Source organism: Solanum lycopersicum, chromosome 12, assembly GCF_036512215.1.
Source record: "Solanum lycopersicum chromosome 12, SLM_r2.1".
Taxonomy (NCBI): domain Eukaryota; kingdom Viridiplantae; phylum Streptophyta; class Magnoliopsida; order Solanales; family Solanaceae; genus Solanum; species Solanum lycopersicum.
Window position 1 is genome coordinate 45,516,621 of NC_090811.1, and position 23,562 is coordinate 45,540,182.

A 23,562-nucleotide genomic window follows, 5' to 3' on the forward strand; every position below is an offset into this window, starting at 1 on the left:
ATGGTTTCCATCCAAGACCCATCGATTGGACCACGAGCCATCGCCTGCAACCTTCATTGGACACTACCTTTTGGCTGTTTTTGCCAAATTACGAGGGTCCTCCTCAAGGACTCTTTGTTTTTTCTTTGGAGAGTCGTACCCATACGTTTCGACTATAAACTAACTCTATTATGCTTTAGACACCTTACCACTAAATTTCATCATTTTCCGAGTCTTAAAACTTAGTAAAAAAGACTAAGGCACACAAGCACCTCATTTAACTAGTTTTCGTACATAATGGACGTTCTTTGACATTTTGATTCTAAAACTTCATAAATGAATTAAACACTATTTTGGACGTTAAAATAGTGACAAAACCCTTAGACACTCATGTTGGTCTATATAACACGCCTTAGAATTTTGGAGTGTTACATTGAAACTTTGTCTTCCAGTTCTTCTCCCAAAAACTTTCGAAAAACATAGAGCTCAAAATAAAAAAATATGATTATAATATATTCTAACAATAATAATTCTATTTGTAAGCTAAAACACTCATCAAATTTATAGTTTTGAATGATTAGTGCTAACTGGGATGCTCAGCGGAATTAGTTGGAATCTGCAAACAAATTGGTGATTCACCCTTTAATAATTTCATCGTCATCTTGCACATAGTCCAAGCATCTCCATGTTGTGGAGCACAAGAACAAAAGGAACTATTTCACCTAAATTCTCCTTGATGCACCGACTTCTCCTTTCTACTGCAGATTTGATCCCTTCATTTAATGCTCATCATAGTAGAAGAAAAGGTGATCTTTGGAGCTAATAGTGATCCGCCAATTTGACTCTGAAATCATTAGGTCTTCATTTCTGCATTCTTTTCATTCCTTTTTCTTCTTTTTATTTTTTTCCAATTAGTTTTCATGCTTTGCCTCAAACTTAAAATATTGTAAAATCAAGGTTATTCACTAGTAATTGAAATAAAAAAAATTGCAAAATTTAAATGCATAATATACAAACATAACAAACATTACAAGTCATTTCATCACATAACAAAATAATTAATTTATAAGCCATTTAATCAGTTTATGATTTGACCTTATGTATCTGTAACTTTGTTAATGTGTGAATATCGTTCCATACGACCATCCAAGCTAATTACCATATTCAGACCACTAAAAGTAAACTTAGCATTCTTCCTTTTCATCATTGGACAATACGCATACACATGGAACATAAATATTTTTTTATTAGTCATGCCAATAAAGGTGACTCATAATATAATCCAAGTGTAGCTTTCATAATTACATTAAGCATATAAGTTAGCATTCTTCAGTGGCTTAATTTAGAGGTCTTTCATTCATTATTTATGAATCCATTAGAGAAATAAATATGATAATCTAAAAGTTACTCGTGCAATGCATGGATGACATCTCATACTACAACCCATACTTCACAAAACTTCTCAAGAAACCATAATGAAAATCTCACATGATTCGAGTACACATCAACCGACATAGACATACTTCACAAAACTTCTCAAGAAACCATAATGAAAATCTCACATGATTCGAGTACACATCAACCGACATAGACCACGAGAGAAGACTATGGAATCATGTATAATATTACCCCACACAAAAATAAGGTGTCCCACGTGCGTTAGGTATAACTAGACACATTTTAGCTTAGGTTGAACAACTACCTAATAACATATGTGGGAACATATTTATGCGATAAGAAATATGTTTATTGAAATCAGGCCTAACATAAGGAATCTTCCGTCTTACAATATCCACTAGCTATTTAGACTCCATTCCCATTGAGTAGTTAATTCACATTACATTATTGTACTTGGAAGGGCCACAAACATTAGGCCTACCGACCCAAGGTACATTACACATGAAAGGGCCACCACTATTAGGTCTACAAAATCAAGGTACATTAAATGTATAATTCTCAAGAAAGTGCCACCACCATTAGATCTACCACTTAAAGGTTCATCATTTCACACAAGAAAAGTTTGCCAACATTAGGTCTACCACTTCAATGTTGATCATCACATTAGCTTTTACACTCATCGTGGTTGAATGAGCTTGTAGGTTATATTTTTTAGTTTTTGAACTGTTCTTTTAACTTGAGTCAATTAATTTATGGGTAATTGTAGATAAAGGAGTTAATCAGTAGTTAATGGGTAAAAGTGATAATTTATTTAAGACCATATACCATTTAGTATACATCACTTTTTAATTTTTAACTAGTGTTTCTTTACAGGAAAATATTTTAACCCTAGAGAGAGGCAAACATTTTGTGACTTCAACAACAATGTGACGAACAACTGTAACTCCAACAAAACATCAGATTTATGTATTTATATAAGATTGTTGGATTTTAATAACCTATTTTAATTAGTATTAAATGGATCCTTGGTAGACATGAATAAAATTATAATACAAAATGTAAAGTTGAAAATATATTTGACAGCGTACACAATTCAAATGGAAATTTCATTATGGAAGATTGATGATATACTATGGAAATATAATAATCATTACATTGTATTGTTGGAAGTAATTGGACGGGAAAATATATGTATATATATGTCTTCAGCAATGTTCTGAATTTACCAATAAAGTGCCATCCACTAATTTCGGTACTGTCTTGGTATGTAAAATAGAGAGTAAATTTATAAAAATATAATGGGTACCGAATTGAATACTTGAAAATCTACTGGCTTTCGTTAAATAATTTTCATAAACAGGGTTTGGGTTCTTTAGAATACTTATTATTGTTATAATATCATAATTCAAATTTCCCTATATTAATATCGGGAATTAATTATTGATGTATTATAATACAAGAACTATTAGAGTTGATATTTGAAAATTTGAGAATTAACCCTAGGCTTGAAACTTAAAAACATGATTTTTGGCTTGGGTGAGTTTTTTGGTCTAGGATAGACTTATAGTAATGTTGGTGTACTTATCTTCAAGAGGTTTTAGTGATTTTTTTGAAAAATCTTTATTTTTTGAATCTCTGTCGTGCGTCCTTGAGCCGTTTTTATTTTTATCGTATCACTCTATTCACTTTCACATATAGTGATGAATCGTGCGTAGTTCATTATATGAGCCATTAGTTGATGTTGTGTATGATTTAAATGTTAGATTTGATATTAAGGTGAAAGTAATATACTAATAGAAAGGATGTGTGGTTAGACATAGAATCTTTAACAATTTTATGGGGTTGTGTATTACTTACCCTAGTAAAGTTAATAGTAGTTGTGTGATATAGATAATATCTTGAGTTGTGTAAAAAATGGAAGTGGAATGATTAAATGGATGTCTAGATAATGGACATGTAACTTCAGAAACTACCATAGGTAAAGTTATACTAACAAGAATTGGTTGGTTTTCAAATAAGATAGTAGTGACGCACCAATAAAGGCTAGAATTTCTACTATGATTTTACAGATTGTGTGTATATTAAATATACCGTGATACGATTACAAAAATAGATGCTTACATGGCTAGAGTTATGAAGTGTCTGAGTATTGATATTTACCAAGCCTACGAAAGAATATTATACCTTGGTCAAGATACAAAACTTGTTTAACAATATTTTAGAGATTTCAATGGGTAGAAATGTGTCACCTATTTGTATTTGATCTTCTCAATAGGAATGATATATGCTAGTGGTTCTAATAAAAAAAATTGTGGTATCATACTTATGGAATATGGAAACGGATCTGTCGATTTCCAAGTATGAATACTAAATACTTAAAGAGTTGTCAGTTGTATGACATACTTGTATACTGATATTTGATGTTACAATCACATTTGCAAAATCATCTCGGTTGTTACTACAAAAGTTTGATGTTAAGATGCGTGTATAAAAATATTTAAGCGGTTAATCCTTGAAAGGCATTAATGCATTAAGTTTGGAAGTGTATCCGTAGATTTTTAAATGAGGACTGGTAATTTCATCGTAAGGCTCAAGAAAGAGGATAAATATTTCGAGGACATGATTATGAGAAAAGGAAGTCCTAAAGTCCTAAATGAAGGAAAGTGAGGTTTTTGGTTTAAAATGTGTATAAAAGTTGGTCATTCCTTCGAATTGGATTGGTATAACTAGGATAATGGTGTCATATTATTAAAAAGGTTGTCTTTGCGGTGATGAAAAGACCTAACAATGAATAATGGTAATAGGGTTTTGTGATGGACTTTGATTGAGATGAAATTATATAATAATAATAGTTGGTTTAACGAGTTTAGTATGGTAATAATGACTTGCAAGCATCCAATGTTGTGATGTTCCGAAATTTGATGGGTTATATGGTTGTATAGAAAGTTGTAGGATATGGTGAAACAACGCTTGAATAGAATTTAAAGGAGTTAAATGTATATAATTAGTGAGATATATTTAGCTTTCTTATTGAGGAGAGAACAATGATATTTACTTTGTTGTAAGGGACAAAGGTGTATCTTAAGAATAAGTGCTCAACTCTATTAAGAAAAACTTTATTCCATCTGTTTTCCTAGATTATTATGATCGTTTTACATGTCATTTATATCAGTTAAAAGTTGTTGGATAAGCGTTAAAAAAGAAGTCTACACATGTTTGACTCGAGTGTGGTAATAAGTTTTTTAATTGTTTTGAGTTTGATGATGAGTATTATTTGATTTTTAGAGAGAGATATTATAAGGTCAATGAAAATATAATCAATGATTGAGTAAGATATGTGAATTCATAAAGGTCTTTACTGTATGAGTTCATGTAGAAAGATAATGGGACTATGTTACATGGTGGTGATAAAAATTAAAATTTTTGATGGTGATTTATGTTTGTGGTAGTATATTTTTCAAGGTATGGATTAGAATGTTGAATGTTGTGCGCTTTTATATTAGACTTTGAGTCATGAATGTATTTTAAAAGATCCGAGTGTCATTCGAGGATGAATGTTTCCAAGTGGGGGATATTGTCAAGACCTTCAAAATGAACTAAAGTATATAGAGCCTCACATGTGCCTAAAAATGGTAATAACATGTTATTACAGTGTTTTAAATCTTGTATATTCGATTTGAAGTTGTTTGGAGTTCAAACATCCAAAAACAACCAAGACGTTCGAAAGTAAGTTTTTGGACGTGCTACTGTGTCATGGTATATTTGCTTTGTTTTTATTTGTTGTTCGATCCTAAAAAAATAGGAGTTGAGTCTAGTCGTAATAAAAATGTTTAGGGTCAAAACTTCCGGTTACGATTCCCCAAGGACAGAACGAGGGGTTCTTGTGGATTACCCAACCTTGGAACAACAAGCTCCCCAAGGGAGTAGACTTTTTGTTCATCAACGAATCCAGTTTGTATCTGGGATATGGTTCACCAGAGTCACTATTTATGGTCCGCGTCACGGACTCTACTGTCCTAAAACTTAATTCAAAAATTCATGTGGGAACAGCTCCGCGATGCAGACTTGTTCCCCGATGAAAATTCTCAAAATGAAGGTTAAGTTTGACATGTCTATAAGTCCAAATAAGTATGGAGGTGTTTTGGAAACTTTTGGTGTTGGTTATTATCTGTTTTTAAGACCTACTTAACCCCTTTCTCAAGACAAAACCCCAATACCCAAAAATCCGAAAACTCTCTTCTCTTCCAAATTCTCTAGTAAACTTCCATTGAAGACAAAACTCAAGATTCAGGCTAGGGGCTGGATTTATGGTTTCTTCTTTGATTTTTTATGGGTCTTCAATCAATAAGGTATGGTAATTGTTGATCCTTAATTATTCTTCAATTTAAGGAGTTCAATCAAATATTTTCAAATGTTATTTTGAAGACCAAAATTCCCAATTTTCAATCTAAGCATGGGTTCCTTGAAATACTTTTTTATGATGATTTCCTATTAAATAACTTGAAGAACCCATGATCTCCTTAACCTCTCAAATTATGATATAATATGGGTCTTGTGATCTTGATCAGATGATGATTAGATTATGTTTAGATTGTAATGAGTTGCTTAGTTCTATATTCATTTATGTCAATTGATTATGAGTTCGGGAAGAATTTATCAATGATGAGCATTGGCTTGGAGATTTGGTAAATTTTGACCTATTTTTCCAATTAGCTTAGACTGTATATGGAATTCTTATGCTTGGCATCGTTCACTTATGGTAGAGATGTTTACATTCTTGTATATCTTTATGTGTTGTGTGTTGTGGCCATGACCTTGATGGCATTAGATATAAGATTAATTGATATAGTGATTTCATGTTTATGAAGTTGATGGTTGTAACCGTTTATTCTAGTATCATATTCTAAATGATTGATGTTATGTGAAGTTTTATGTATAATCTTCAACATTGGTTGCATGTTTTAGGTGTTTGGATGATGTTGTATATATGTGGATAACCATGTTAGGGTTAGGTGAGGTCTATATGGCTAATAATGATGAATACTTTTGTAGCATGACCCCTACATGCGAAATCCCTATATGAATATATGATCAATGTATACTAGGAGTTTTTTATTATAATGTTGAATATGTAATGTGGGCTTCTAGTCTGTATTCTTTAATACTCTAGATGTGTTTGGCTAAAGACTTGAGGAATGTTGTACATGTGTTCTGATCTTTAGAGGGCGTCTTCCACAATATTATGTTATTGGCATTATGTTATCATGTTGACTAATGTACACACACTTCATGCATGTCTATGTGTAGGATAGATTCATGAAGGTTAAGGAAAGGTTAGTTCTCCTGTGCATTATTATGTGTTACTATGGATGTAAGAGTCTGATTAATGAGGTTATAATTTGAGGGTGATAATCGGTGTCGCTTTCACAACCATTAAAATTTTTCAACAAATGTGACAGTCCCCTTATTGAGGATCCCTGATGGATCTATTACCCAGTCAGCAGTCTAACCTCAACATTGGCCCAGTCAACCTCTGTTCTCTTCTCTATAATTTGATGGCCCAACTCTATGCCTTCTTAAACCATAAAGTGACATTTATCTGAATTTAGCACCAAATTACAACCTCACATCTCTCAAACATCTATGCAAAATTATTAATGCGCGACCGAGTGAGGCGCCAACAACAGAAAATCATCCATGAACACCTCAATAGTATCCTCCACCATATCAAAAAATATCGACATCATACAACTCAGGAACGTAGCCGATGCATTACATAACCTAAATGGCATCCTTTTGAATGCGGAAGTCCCATAAGTACAAGTGAAGGTTATATTTTCTTGATCTTCCGGTGCAATAGAGATATAGTTGTGTATCCTGAATAACCATCTAGAAAAAAACAAACTTTTGCATGCAAGTTTGTCTAACATCTAATCCATTAAGGGATTGGGAAAATGGTCCTTTTTAATCCAAGCATTCAATATCTAGTAGTCCATGCAAACTCTTTATCCGATCACTTCCCTCATCAAAAAAATTTTGGTCCTTTTATTAGGTACCAAAGTCATTTCACACTTTTTAGGCATGCACTAAACAGGACACACCCAACTTATGTCCGCAATAAGATAAATGACTCGAGCAATCAACCACTTGATGATGTCCTTTTTCCCTACTTCTTTCATAGGTTGATTCAACTTTATTTAGTGCTCAATACTTGATTGTAATATAGCATGAGTTTGATTTTTGTTAACAAATACCGTTAGGGATCCCAATAATATCCACAATAGTAAATGAATGGCTCGGTTGAACCTCTTCAACATCGCGACTAAGCACTTTATATGTTGCCATTCAACTCTGCTAAAATAATCCCTGGAAAAATGTCATCTATACCCAAGAATACATACCTTTGATGAGGTGGAAGTTCCTTAAGGTATGATTTTGGGGCCTCAACAATAGATGGTCTCGCAGGTGGAGACTCGCGATGCTTCATATCCAACTCCAATTTTTTATCTTTGATAGATATTCGTTTTGTTCAAGTGCAGCCACCAAAGCATCATACTCTTCAATACCATCAACTTCAAAATTTATGATGACCGGTTCTAGTGCAGCAACACTTAGTCGCTCTTCAATATGCAATTCGGATACACTATGAACTGTATTGAATATAACAAATACCGTTTGGAACTCAAAACTCAGCTTTATGGACATATAGATATTGGAAGTTGCTTCTTCATTATTCAACCAAAATTTCATTTGTCCTTTTTCCATATCTACTAATGCATCTCCAATGGCAAGGAATGGTCTCTCTAGAATAATGGGGATCTCAAAATCAACCTCACAATCAAGAATCACAAAGTCGGTTGGAAAGATGAACAACACCACTTTCAGAAGCACATCATACAGTACACCTATTGGCCTCTTTACACTTTCATCAGCCATCAGTAACCGCATCATAGTAGGCTTTAGGTCCCTTAAACCTATCTTCTTATAAATGGACACTGGAATGAGATTTATGCTAGCACCAAAATCACACAACTCTTCAGCAGAGTGTAGCAAGTCTATCATATATGAAATAGTGAAGGCACTCGGATCCTTCTTCTACAGAAGAGAGCTCGTAGCGATATCACTACAATGCTGCATTTCTCTGTCATCATCCTCAAAACTCACTGACCTCTTATTTGTTAACATATAATTATAAACATGGAATAACCATGCATTTCCTCCAAAGATTATATCAAGAGGACATTGATGGAAAGTTTTTTTCAACATAGTGATAAATCAGCGAGATTTATACTCTTCCATTTTCTTCACTAATCACTGTGTGGACCACTTTCTGAGATAAATATGCTTCTTTCGTGTGTGGAAAGTTGTTTCACACTTTCAGTGGAGATATGAGTATTAAACAAGCGTCCAAGAGTTGAAGAGTAAATTTACTTCTATACTTATGTTGGTACTTCCAGAAGGTACAGAAGGCTATGCAGTGTAATGTGATGCTTCAGGAGTGGGATTAGGTTGTGTATAGATGCATCATGGTAAAGTTATAGCTTATGGCTCAAGGCAGATGCAGCCACATGAGAAAAATTATCCAACCCATGATTTAGAGCTACCAGCAGTTGTGTTTGTTTTGAAGATATGGTGACACTACTTGTATGGAGTTCATGTTAAAATTTAGACTCATCACAAAACCTTGCAATATATCTTAGGAAAAAAGACTTAAATCTGAGGCAGCGAAGGTGGGTGGAGCTATTAAAAGATTATGACATTGACATCTTATATCATCCCAGTAAAGCTAATGTAGTAGCTGATGATTTAAACTGTAAAATAATGGCAAGCACTTATCGGAAGTCTGTGGAAAGACTAGATATGACTAAGAATCTGTGCCAACTAGTGAACTTGGGCGTTCACTTTGTTGAATCTCAAGACGAAGGGGTTATTGTGGAAAATGCGGCACAATCCTCATTAGTTGTGGAAGTTAAAGAGAAGTAGTACATTGATCCAATACATTTACAACTTAAAGAGAATGTACTATATGGTATGACAGAGGCATTTAAGATTAAGAAATACAAAGTACTTCGATGTCAAAACAAATTGGGTGTACCTAATATAGATGAACTAAGTAAAAGGATCATGATGGAAGCACATAAATCAAGATACTCTGTTCATCCGGGGTCAACTAAAATGTATCATGACTTGAAAGAAATGTAATGGTTGGGGGACATGAAGAAGAACATTGCAGAATTCGTCGCTCAGTGTCCAGAATGTCTATAGGTAATAGTAGAACACCAAAAGCCTAGAGGTTACATGTAACGTATAGAAATTTCAATTTGGAAATGGGACATAATAAAGATGGTTTTATCACTGGTTTGCCTCGCTCATTCCGGAACTGTGACTACACATGAGTAATAGTTGACAGACTTACCATAGCAACGCACTTCTTGCAATTGAAGACTACTTATACAGCTGAAGAGTATGCAAGATTGTACATTAAAGAGATAGTTCGACTACATGGAGTGCCAATCTCTATAATACCTTATAGAGTTGCTCAATTCAATGCAAATTTTTGGAAGTCGTTTCAAAAAAGTTTGGGAACACAAGTGAATTTAAGTACAGCCTTTCATGCTCGAATTGATAGCCCAGCAGAAGGTACAATTCAGACACTTGAGGATATGTTGCAAGCTTGTATATTAGATTTCAAGGGTAGCTGGGATGATCACCTACCACTTATTGAATTTGCTTATAACAATATCTACCATTCGAGCATAAAAATGGCACCTTATGAAGCTTTATATGGTCAAAAGTGTAGATCACAAATTGGATAGTTCAAAACAGGTAAGACTGCCTTAATTTGGCAAGATCTTATTCATCAAGTTGTGGAATAAGTCAAAGTGATAAAGAAGCGGCTAGAAACAACTCAAAGTTGACATAAATCATATAATATTAGAAGGAGAGGACTAGAATTTTATATAGGGTATTGGGTGTTATTGAAGGTGTCTCCGATGAAAGTGGTAATGAGGTTTTGGTAAATAGGGAAAGTGAGTCCACGCTATATAGGGACATATAAGATTATCTAAAATTTCGGCCAAGTAGCCTATGAGTAAGAGCTGTCACAAGAGCGTTCATCAGTTCATCCAGTGTGTCATGTCTCAATGCTACCAAAATGCGTAGGTGACCAATCTCGTATTACTCCTACTGAAGATCTCCAGGGTACAGGAGATCACACTTATGAAGAAGTACCCATTGTTATTCTAGATTGACAAGTTAGGAAGTTATGAAAAAAAGGAGTAGCTTCTGTAAAAGTAATATAGAGAAACCAACAAGTAGAAGAAGTTACATGGGAAGTGGAAGAAGCAATAAAATTGAAGTATCCTCACCTCTTCAAGACTTGTGAAAAAGATCAAAATGTTAGTGGAAGCGTTGAAGAGTAACTATAAGTTTATATGTTCAATGTGATTAATAGTAGTACCAACTTAGGCTTGAACTTGTTTGTGCTGGACAACATTGCTATCATTCGAGGAAGAATGTTTTAAGGGGGGGAGGATGTGATGGCCTGTAATATGTTTCTGCTAGTTCTATTCATGTGATACATGATATAGACTTAAAGTTTAGGTGAGGGATCATGTTTCTTATATGGTTAGTGTTGGTTTAAACTCAGAAGGTGATGTAACGCCTTACACATTTAAGCATGTGTATTGCAAGTTAAATCTGGTAGAATGTGTTTAAGTAGATATAGTAAGGTGGTAAGTGAGCTTAAAGATAAAAGATAAGTGCTAAGTTAAAGAACAATGGATTAACATTCAGAAATTGAAATAAAATAATTGAGTTGCTTGCTTGCCTTTAATTTAACCTAGTAGTTGCATCACCTACTTGTGCTATAATATAGTTTAAGGGCCAAATTTAATATACCAGATTTAGGCTTATATTAATGGGCTGTCACTTGAATCACAAACCGATTAAATGAAATTTAAATTAAAAAGAAATACAAATATCCAAATTTGCCAAGGCCCAATATTGGATAAAGCCCAAGTGTAAGCAACTAGGTGCAGCACCTAGTCTGATCTTTGGAGCTGCTTGATGTCCACAAGAAGTTGCATCACCTACTTGACCAATTAGTGGATGGAAAAGAATATTCTTGTGGTCAATATAACTCTATATATATATATCCAATATGAGCAGATATTCTTCATCCATTTTAACACATAAAAATAAAATTTAACTCGAGCTCTCTCTCTCTCTTTTATCTCAAGGATTAAACAAGCAGCCTTAAAGTTTTCTAGGGTTTTTGAAGCAACCCTTATATATGGAAACCAAGGTAAGTGAAAACTCATGGATTTAGATTAATTCTGCGATGGATGATTAACAAAACATGTTTATTCATGCTCTAATATAAATACATAATAAGAATATTTCCAACAGTTACTGCTCACTTCCTTAGTTATTAAAATACCTTTCTTTCTTCTTTGGTTCAAGTGTGAAGGAAAGCTTAAGTTCTAAAAGAATTCAAGTTATAAGAAGAAGTTCCAAAAATTGAGGTAAGCTGACTGCTCCATTTTTTTCTTCCTTATGCATGAGTTGGAGTGAGGAATTAGTGTTGTGCTTTAATGAAGAACTCAAAGGGGTGGTGAGTTCCATAAATGTTTATATGATAAAGAATATTTGGGGTTATTCTACGTATATTATTGTTGGCGCAGCTTGGTTGATCTTGGGAAAAGGATGTTTAATGTAGGTGATGGCTAGAGAGTGAGGGTGTGGTGATACACATTAGGTTAAGGGTTGTATGGGCTCATTGTCTGTCAAGTTAGCTAATATTTTACAAGGCTCATGGTGTGATAGCTGCTAATTTTAGTTTACCATGACTTAAATTGTAGATTAAAACCAAAAAGGGGAGTTTGAATCGTGATAGTATATTAGTCCGAGGCTAAGGTATGTAATACTATTCGATTTTATATCCCTTTGGCATGAAATCCGACTTCTGCAATTAATATCAATGAAGTGAATCTCATAAGTTCTATTTCTAGAAAAGAAAACGTAGTGGCAGTATGCTATCTCCAAATAACTAACAATATCTCCCCCTCTCCGTAGTGCATAGAACTACTTTATTATCTCTTCACTATTTTATACTTGTGTAATTATCCCCCATGTGCTGGTATAGAAATGGTAATTTCAAAAACAAGTCTTCAAATCCTCCTATTTTTGTTTGAGTCAATTGTGTTGTTAATCCCTTAAAGTAATGTGTTGATTTTACATAGCTCCTTATGTCATTGTTATTTCCTTCAAATATTATTTTAATGTCTTCGTTTACTAGTCCAAACTTCCATATCTCCAAAACGATTATGAACACCAAAATAACATCTCAAAAGAGTTATGAACTGATAAACAACAAATTCAAAGATTAAAGAATCTATGTGAAAAAATATATATAATTACGAGTGGCATCTCAGGGGCGAAAGCTAGCATGTGTCTATCCCAACTGGTCCATAAGAGTGGCAGCTCAGAGGCGAAAGCCTAGCATGGGCCAATCCCTATTGGTATAGAAGGGTGGAAGCTCAGTGGCAAAAGCCTAGCATGGGCCGATCCCAAGTTGTGTAATTATGAGGACCTCATCCCAGGCTTAATACGCCTAGAATGGGTCATCATATTCTACAACTGATAAGATGGTCACTTGTATCACATGTCCTACAAAGATTATAACATACAGAAAAGTAAAAAAAAGAATGTAATTTACTTGACCCCACGAGAGTAAACAAATGTGGTCTTCTCTCCTAATCTATGCATTCATATATTGCTATTTGATTTCATTTGATCTCTCGTATTACATATGCTAATGCCTTACATATTCAGTACATTTTTCGTACTGAAGTCCCTTGCGAGGGACACTGCATTTCATGCTGCAGGCACGGGGTACTCCACCTAGTAGACCTTCTCAGTAGGAGCACACAAAAATCTGCTTCTTTTGGTTGACCTCCAAGTTGATTCAGAGCTTTATTAAATTTTGGTAAATTCATTTTGGTATTGTATCATAGTTGAGGGTAATGACCTACTCTATAGTTGAGGGTAATGACCTACTCTAGTCATCTATATTCTAGAGGCTTTGTAGACGTACATACATTGTTTTGTTGTGTTTTAAGGAGTTTTGGACTCAAGGACCAAGTGTTGTATATAACTTTTGGACCGATTAATATCCTAGGTGAACTTTCCACAATTGTTATTGTTATATGTACAGTAAGAAGAGGTTGGAGGTTTGTTCTCTCGGGCCTTTAGCGCATCGGGTGCCTGTTCATCTTATTGGGTTTTGAGGCATGAAAGAGGACTTGGACAAGCCCTTAGCATTCATCATAAAATGTCATAGGTCAAAATGTGGTAAATTAAAACTTACATTGCTAGATATACATAGACCTCTCACATATCATATATGGAGTTTACATAGACTCCTCACTAAGTAATGCTTCATAGGCTTGTTGTTAGGTAATAGAACCAGTGCATATGATATAGTCTAATAATATTGTCTCACATTAAACCCTCTAAAGAGTATTACAACATTTGGGCATAGCCTGATATAACAACAACATAGCTACAATAGAGAAATGGTTACATCCCTGAACATTTAAGAACTACCAATAAGTTTCAAAATACTTCCAACTAATCGTGCAAAGTTTCTTCCTATACTTCAATGGTCCAAACTTACATTGTTTGGGAAAAGGGAAAGAATATGGGTTAGTACAAAACACATGTACTAAGTATGGAAACATAAGAACATAAAATCCTTGAAATCATGCTTCAAGAGACATTTTGTTCAAAACCATGCTAGTCACTTCATAAAGCCTTTATGCACAATCAAGATCACATACAAGCCAATGATCATGTTATCACATAAGACAAGTCCATATCCAACACAAGACCAAATAATCATAAACACAAGGCATCATGGATATCATCAATATAAGGTCATATTAACATGAATAGCTTCATTATAAAAGTTATAACAACAATTCATGTAATGGAGTTCATAACATCAAAATATACAAGACCCTTACTCACAACTTCATTCCAAGCCTACAAGTGACATGCTCATGTGAAGTGCCATAACCCCACACAATCAAGTAAACTAGAAAAGAGATCATAAGTAACGCCTTGCATCACATATCATAAGATCATGTGTAGTTATCATCATATGTATAAATTTATATCAATAGCATGTTCATCAATGAACTAACATTTTATAGGATCATCAACATGTAAAGTCAACATATACATTTTATTCTTATCATAAGTGCATAATAATAACTTCCTAAGACTTCCCTCAATGTCAAGTTGTGCAACGTATTAGTAGGTCTCATACCCTTACCTACACTAAGTATAACCCCTTAAGTCACCCTAGTTAGTGTTCACTTTATTACTTTCATATTACTTTTGGGAACAATCACCTTAATCGACAATAGATCATGTGAGCTAAACATGGAATCCGGTGTCATGAAACCTTACACCGAAAAAAGGTGGTCTATTTGCCATGGTAGAACAAAATCATGAACATAGCATTATAGGTGGATCCACTAGATAGTATTCTTATGAAGGCAACATAGTTAATGAAATACGAGATATACTTAAACTTTCTTTAGGCACAATTTCATTGTGGTCTCCATCTCATGAAAACTATTGTGAACCTACCTTCTCACATTTGAAGGGACACCTCTCATAACTAGTTCGCTCGGTGCTAAGATAAAGTCACTTTTTGAAATGTTTTTAAGTCATTCTTAATCATTTTAGCTAATATAGGCCACAGGAAACATTTCATAAGCTTTTTAGGTATTGCATGAGAATTTTCTTTCACAACAACCCTTCATTCATGAGATCAACACATCATAGTCATATCATAGTAAGGCACACAAGCGATTCATATTCAACCTTGTATCACCATACCATTAACATGATCTCACAATTCACATATCCAAGAGATTTTATCATAATCATCATATCTTAAAGCCTCTTTAGGAAAGATATCCAAGAGTTAATAACCTCTATACCTTAACAATCCTTCAAGATTTATGGTGAAAAATGTGAGTCTTGGATCCCTACAGCTGCCTGAAGGTCTTCAATTGGGTCATTGAATAGAGAGAGAACGTAGTGAGAAGTTGGAGAGAATTGGGTTTCCGAAATAATGGGTGTTAAGTTAGTTTAATGAGGTTTAGTCTTTATATAGTCCCCCAACTAACTTAATTAATCACCCCTAAACCCTTAATTAATTAATTAAAAAACTAACTAATTGACCCAACCTAACTAAATCTTAACAGTGAAGTTAACCATACGAACTAGGAAATATCATCCACGCCCCGTCGTCCAAATAACTATCCATATTCCAAGGGCATCGTTCGCAACCGAGAGGGTAATTTGGAATCTTTTTGAAATGTCGCTAATCCTGACCAATGACCCCCATTGACGAGCCATTGAACCATTGACGGCTTGTTTGTTAGTCCTTCATTTCGCCACTGTCAAATTGAAAGTTTTGGAACACTCTAATAAATGTTTAACACCTTTCTACAAATTTTCATTAAATTTTGACTATTAAAACCCCATGAAACATGCCATGGCACACTATCTCACATTTCACGACTCTCCGAACGTCATGGTAGTTTCTTGACATTTTGCTCTAAAACTTCTTATATAAGTTTCAATACATTATTTTAGGATTAGAAACAGTGATTTAATTGTTACTTCATCATGTAAGTCTCTAGACCATGTCATGGACTTTCAGACTATTACAGCTCGACACTTACAAGATTAGCTCATCTAATTAATAGCAGAAGGTATATTATCAATTAACTACATAATATTCCACCTTCCCAGCGGACGGATTTCTATAGGACATGTGTTTCCCATCATGTTCCATAAAATTCACCTGAAAAGTACAAATAGCCAAACTAAAATAAAAATTATAGTACTTCAGCTTTACAGAGGACAAATTATTGTCTTAGTATGCAACTCCTTCAGATATTGAGCCAATTATTTCCAAAAAACATCGGCAATCACCCAATTAAGAATATAAGAGTTTTGATTAAAAATAAAAGCAGAAATAGTTGGTTCTTTCTAATTTGACTACACCCATAACTAATCATCCACTTGATATCATCCTTTAATTGATGATCACGATAGTTAATTACATCCTTGGTCTATCTGTTCTCCTTAGTCTCAAATTTTTTTAGAATGAGACCAGCTTTTCTGAGCCCTTCGTCTTCACTCTTGAGTCACTTCACTAGAAGTTCAGTTATTCCCACAATCTCTTCCACACGTTGAAATGCAAAAACCACAACTTCATATTTTTTACTAGAGGAACCACTGTTATAAACCAAAAAATATGTCAATATCAGCTATATTTTGTACCAAGCACTCTCTTCGCCCAAAAAACCTCCACAAACCTTTACAACATCTTTTTTCTAAGAGGTATGAACCTTTGCAACTGCAAATAGATTTCTTCTTGTATACCAATCAACATACTCTCAACCTATTAAAATCGAAAAGAGACCCACGAGGATTATCCGATATAAAATTCTACGAACAAAAAAAACTTTTAGAGGTTAAGCTAGCCCTTTATTAACATTAAGCATCGCAAAAGGAAACAACATTTTTCACACGAATCAGTACAATCTAAGTGATGATTCCATATAATTCTCTACCCCCCCCCCCAAATAAAAAAAATGGCTAAACAATGATATTGCCCCTAGCGTCCCACCACCTGAAACATGCAACATCAAATAACTCAAACACTACGGGATCCTACTATTACCATTATGATTTAATGTTGTACACTATAAAGCTTTGAGAACTTCTACTCTTTCTAGGGGCATCACTATTAAAGGAAAAATCGAGGGACTATCTTGTAACGGTAACTATTCTGGAGAACCTATATTCAAGCAGTCTTAACATGTAAAGGGTGTGTCAATCTTCTTGTATATATAAGATGATTCTCATACAATCCTGTATATGAAGAAACATGTAAATGCCTCTATTTCGAACTCAAATTTCACATTAACACCTTCATTTTGTGAGAACATCAATGGATCAATATATTCCAAATTGAAAAACATGGAAAAACTAACCAAGTTCAGAAAGTGGAGAATGAATTTTAGGTGGGGTATTTGGAGAGGAAACCATAATTTCAAAACTCTATACTAGCTTCACTAAGTTGTGACCAGAAACTAAAAAAACCTGCAGCAAACAACTCCCGTCCAAAAAAAGGCTACAAAGGTTCAAAATTAGAAAAAAAGTAAGACAACTAAAAGCACTTCCTATTTTTCAAAAGTTTTAAAACTTTTGTTTCATTTCTTTTGAACAGTGAAAAAAAGTTTCTCTATTTATTTATTTTTGATATGAAGGTATCTGATGAGGATGACGATGTTGAAGAGTAATACTTGTAGTTGAATAAGTCTTGCATATGTTCTTAATGTTGGATAGATGATTCTTTCAAAAGTACAATGTTGAAATGCCGCATCCACTCTTTCCATTCCTCTTTAATCCTCTGTTAAGAAGCCTCACCGGTGGTACACAATTTCCCAGAATTAACCTTCATAAATGAAGTTTAAAGTTAGTATACACTACTAGACATCCTTAAAGTTTGAAGAAAAGTAAAACAAATATTATTCAAATAAAAGAAGCGAGAAATAAAAATGAAAATTCAATTATTTCTACTACTGGCCGACCCTCATACTTTTCTTGTCTTTGAAAAAAGTGCAATGAGGAGCAAGATATTTGACCCCAAACGAGATTGAAACCCCACCTGATGCGATAACTGAGGAATCCCTGTTGTTTTTCATTTTTTTATGAAAAGTTAAATTTTATTTAAAAGGAATTCAAAAGATGTTAAAAGCATCAATATTTTAGGAACTACTAGAATTTGAGATACCATCAGAACATATGTGTTTGAACCTTAGGGCCTAAACCATAGGCCTTAGAGCCTAAACCCAAAATGATAAACCATAAATCGTAAACTATAAACCCTTAACCATATATCATAACCTCTAAAAATTAGTGCCTAAACCCTAAATATTAAACCTTAGGGCCTAATGAAAAAGTTTAATTACAAATCTGAAACCCTTAACCTTAGGGCTTATGGACTTTGCGATAAATCCTAAGTCGTAAACTCTAAACCCTAAAACCTGGGACCTAAACATAAATCCCTAGGGTATAAAACCTAAACCTAAAACCATTAGGTGAAACCCTATCCCTACATCCTGTACATAAACCCTAACAATAAACTTTATACCTTGGGACCTAGACCCTGAAATCCAAACCATAAACCTTTGGTCCTAAATCATAAACTCCAAACCCTAAACCCTAAATCTTAGGTGTTAATTTCTATACCTAAACCCCAAAACATTAGGTCTAAACCCTAAAACCTAAATCTAAGCCCTAATATAAGGGCCTAAGTCTAACGGTCTAAACTCTAATTAAGCTTCTTCTTGATCATTCATAGGTAGCATATTATTAATGGGGTGGGGTTGATGGAGCATTGAGTGAATACCTTGCTTATTGTTGGCATACTTGCTTTGCTTGTTATAAAATCCTTCAGGCGCAACAATGGGAATGGAGACAACAACATTACCATGGCTTGAGGAGTGGGGAGCATTGAGTCAATACCTTGCTTATTGTTGGTACTCTTTCTTTGATTGTCCTAATAAACTTTAGGGGCAACACTGGGGGTAGGGACAGCAACACTACCATGGGGTTGAGGGGAGGGGAGGGGAGGAGAGAATTGAGTCAATACCTTTGTGTGGTTCCTTGTTTGACTTATTCTAATTTGGTACTGGTTTGTATACCTGATTTTTTAAGTTGTTTGGGTCATTCCTCTGATTGTTTTGATGATAGCGTCTTAAGTTCTTTTTTTTTCTCTGCCATTGGTCTTCTTGCTTTTATTTATTATAATGAGTTCTTGATGGTTTTTGTTGGTACCTGATTTATCCATAGTTTACCGGTATTTTAACTATATTTTTATGGATCAAATTTGGGTGTCAACCCATAGTGAAAAATCACTCACCCGACCCACTAAAATATGAACACTTGACTGATAGTAATTGGTAGAATAGTTACATGAGTGTCATTTCCTAGTGTTGTTTTGTTTTTTTCTTGTTTTCTACTTCCATCGCCTTTCTTCTTCTATAATCATCATCTCTCCTCTAGACATTGCATGTATGAATCTTGTGCCCTCGATGTTTGCACTAATAAATATCTTTACTTGTTGGAACCTGTGGAAAATTATATTTTCATGCAAATATTGATGAAACAAATATAATATGACTAGAGTGATATTGTTGGTGCTTAAAGACATCAACAACCTCCGACTAATCAACTATCCTTACATCAAATGGCCATCCAGAAGTAACCTGACTTGATACAATTTGCAGAAATTGTATCCATGATATCAAAATTACAAAGGTAAGTTTGTTTATACCACCTACAAATGAGGTTAAAATCAACTTTAATGGAAGTGCATTAGACAACCAAGGAAAGATAGGAGTTGGTGGTATTATTAGAGATTCCCAAGGTGATTTAATATATGCTTATGCTACTCCACTAGGCCATGGTACCAACAACCTAGCAGAGATTGAAGCTGCTCAGTAGGGTCTATCTTGGTGTCTAAATAAACTAGGTTATTTTTGAATTAGACTCCGACTTAGTGGTTCACTAGATAAGACAAGAAGTTGCTCCACCATAGAATTTGAAGCATATAACTAACATATGACCAATTTGAATCTTTTTCATGTGATACACCTTTAGAGAGACAACTTTTATGGCTGATGTTTTATCTAAAACTAGTCATAACAGTGAAGTCCCTCAATATTACTTCCATTTCCACCAGCTACCGAAGAAGCTAAAGGATATTATATGTTGGACAAGAGCGAGACGCTCAATTTTAGAAGAAGAAAGATGATGATCAGAGAATCACCTTTATCCGATAGCTTTCCATATGGTTCATCTAAAATTGATATTACTTGTATTGAGAAGAGTCCTCTTCTAGGTGCAAAGTTTATCTAGGTTTTTTTCCTAGTATCGCGTATAAGTTGTCCATCCATAGTAGGATAGTCGACTTATGAACCACCATAGATTTCCCCTCATAGAATTTCCCTTGATTTTTGTTTTATTTATAACTTTCCTATATTACTTGAATTAAGAAGAGTCCTCTCTACTGGGTGCATAGTTGATATATGTTTCTTTTATTGTATCGGGGATGAGTTGTTCGTCCTTAGTAAAACAAATTATTTATGAATTACCATAGCATGGATCGGAGGTAATATTTATTTACCCTCATTGTATTTCCATCTTTTTTGTTTTATTAATGATAAGGTCCTTAAAAAAAACCTTACTTCATGAACCTTAAACCTTTGGGCTTAACCTTAAACCCAAATCTCTAGACCTTAAACCTTAGGGCCTAACCCTAAACCCTAAATCATTAACTCTTAACCTTAAGACCTAAACCGTAAACATTAAACCTTAGGGCTAAATCCTAAACCCTAAACCCTAAACATTAGGAAAAAAATCCTAAAGCTAAGTCTTAGGTTCCTTAAATTATAAACAATAAACCATACACCTTAGGGACTAAACAATAAAGTTTAGGTCCTTAACCTTAAACCCTTAACCATAATACCAAAACCTTAAAACATAAATCATAAATCCTAAACCATAAACATAGCAGAGTAGTTAGGACATTATTTGAAATCGCTCTCTACTTTAGATTACTCAATTTGTTATTGCATTTTGTAAATCTATTCAAGAGAAATTAAAGTCAAACATAATTTCTCTTCCACTTTATAAAGTGTAAAAAAAGTTTCACTTCACAAAGTGTAAGAAAAAATTACATTTTATTAAGTGTAACAAATAGTTTCGTTATATATTAAAAAAATATACGTTATGAGACTAACGAAAATTATTTAGAATATTTATAAAGTGGATTTTTTCTTCCACTTAGCCTTTTTTAGTTACTTCATATAATGCTGGCTTATTTTGGTCCCTTTTAATTTTTTCTGATTTATTTTGGTTCTGCACTCACCCTAAAACTTAAAAAACCTAAAACCTAAACCCCTAAACCCAAACAATAAACACTAAATCATAAATATTAAACCCCAAATTCTAAACCGCAAACCCAAAAACTAAAGAAATAAACCCTAAACCATAACTGTAATCGTATCCCTAACCCTAAACCCTAAACCTAAACCGAAAACACCAAAACCCAAACACTAAAAAATAAACCGAAGATATTAAACCCCAAAAACTAAACAACAAATCCACACCCTTTACCCTAAATCTCAGTCCCAAAACCCCAAAACAAAAACATTACACACTAAAAAATAGATATTAAATCATGAAATCTAAACTAAAAAAACAAACCATAATTCTAACCCTAAACACAAATCCCAAGCCCAAAAACACAAAATTGATACATTAAATACTAAACCATAGATATTAAATCCAAAATATTAATCAACCATTCTTCCCAACTTAATCAATAAGCTCAACCAAACCAAAACCGACCTAACAAAGCACCACCAAACAAAGAGGGATATAAAGGTGAAGGTGAAGTAGCGTCAGGGAATGAAGCTCCAATGAATCAACCAATAAGTCAAATGGGGTATAGAGGACAAGGAGGTAGGTTTGGCACGGTATCTCATCGAGGAGACAATAACAGAACAAACCATAAAGTAGAGAACAAAAGGGAAGCTTATGCCAATAAAAGAGTATGGTCAAGAATTGACAAAAGATCATGGTAATCAATATCAAGGAAAAGTTCAATGAGGTTATTACAACAACAACCAAGTGGGTGAAGGACAAGGAAACTATTAAGACTAATCTCCTTCCTATCAAAGGGGAATACAATCTCGATGTGTATCTGCAATGGGAGTCGCATTATTAAAGAATCTATAGGTCTATTATTTGACCGAGGTCAAGACGAGATGTTTTTCGAAGGGTTTGTTATTACATAGCGGGAATACATGAAAAGGTTGATTCTAGTACTTTAAGATGGAAACCTCCACCATGTACCGGATTTAATGACCTTATAAGAGTCAAGTATGTGCCATAAACGTATTGCCAAAAGTAACTTGCTAAGTTGTAAAACATGAGGCAAGGAAGCAAAAGTGTTGCGTCTTACTATTATGAGTTCCAAAATTTTATCTTGAAGCTAAAGTACACCGAGAGAGCATATCATTGTTCGCTTCAAGGTCATTATTCAATGTCACAAGTGTAGAGGATGGGGACATATGATGTGTGACTGTCCCAGTCGGTTGAATGTGATAGTTTAAGAAGGGGAATTGTAGATTGGAGAAGGGGTAGATCAATAGGAGGATTGTGAAGAGGAAGCCCAAAAAGAGGATGAATTTGAAGGTGATAAAGATGAGAAACAAGACCCATATGAGGGAAAAGATGTAACTGTTTTGAAGAGGAAGGCCCCAATTAAAGAAGCTTGGCCTCAAGAATGAGAGTTTAGCAAACCAAATGTATGTGGTGAGGTGAGTTATGATTAGCAAGCCCATCGATGATCTGTGAAAGGGAGAATCTTTTCTACTCCAAGTGCCTCATAAAAGATGATTATGTTCATTTAACATTGATAGTCGGAGTTGTACCAACGTTGCTTGAACTAAATTAGTAAAATTCTTGAAACTTCCTACCAGTAAGCATGCTACACCTTACAATATTCAATGGTTGAGTGAATGTGGAGAATTAAGGGTTCATAGACAAATGTTGATCAAGTTTAAAATTGGGAAGTACCAAGATAAGATTCTTATGTTATGCATTAGAAGCTTTTCATGTGCTACTTGGAAGACCTTGGCAATATGATTGTTCACTGAAACATGATGGGAGAACCAACAAGTATCACTTGTGTTGGATAAATTGAAGAGTTGAGGAAGTGTATCAAAAGATAAGTGAATTGAGGAAGTTTATCGAAAGATGAGTGAGCTAAGAAAAAACATGTGGAAGCCGAGGGCAATGAATAGGAAGAAAGGAGGAAGTTCAGGGGAAAGTCCGAAGTGTTATTGGTTAAGTACAGAGAGATAAAGGGAAGAAGTGGAGGTGAAAAGTTCTTTCATAGTTATCACATATGGATTATGTTTTGCAAACTAACAAATCTAATTCTCTTCCACCCTATTCTATTTCCCTTCTTATGCAGAATTACGAGGATGTCTTCCCAAAGGAACTTCCAAGTGGATT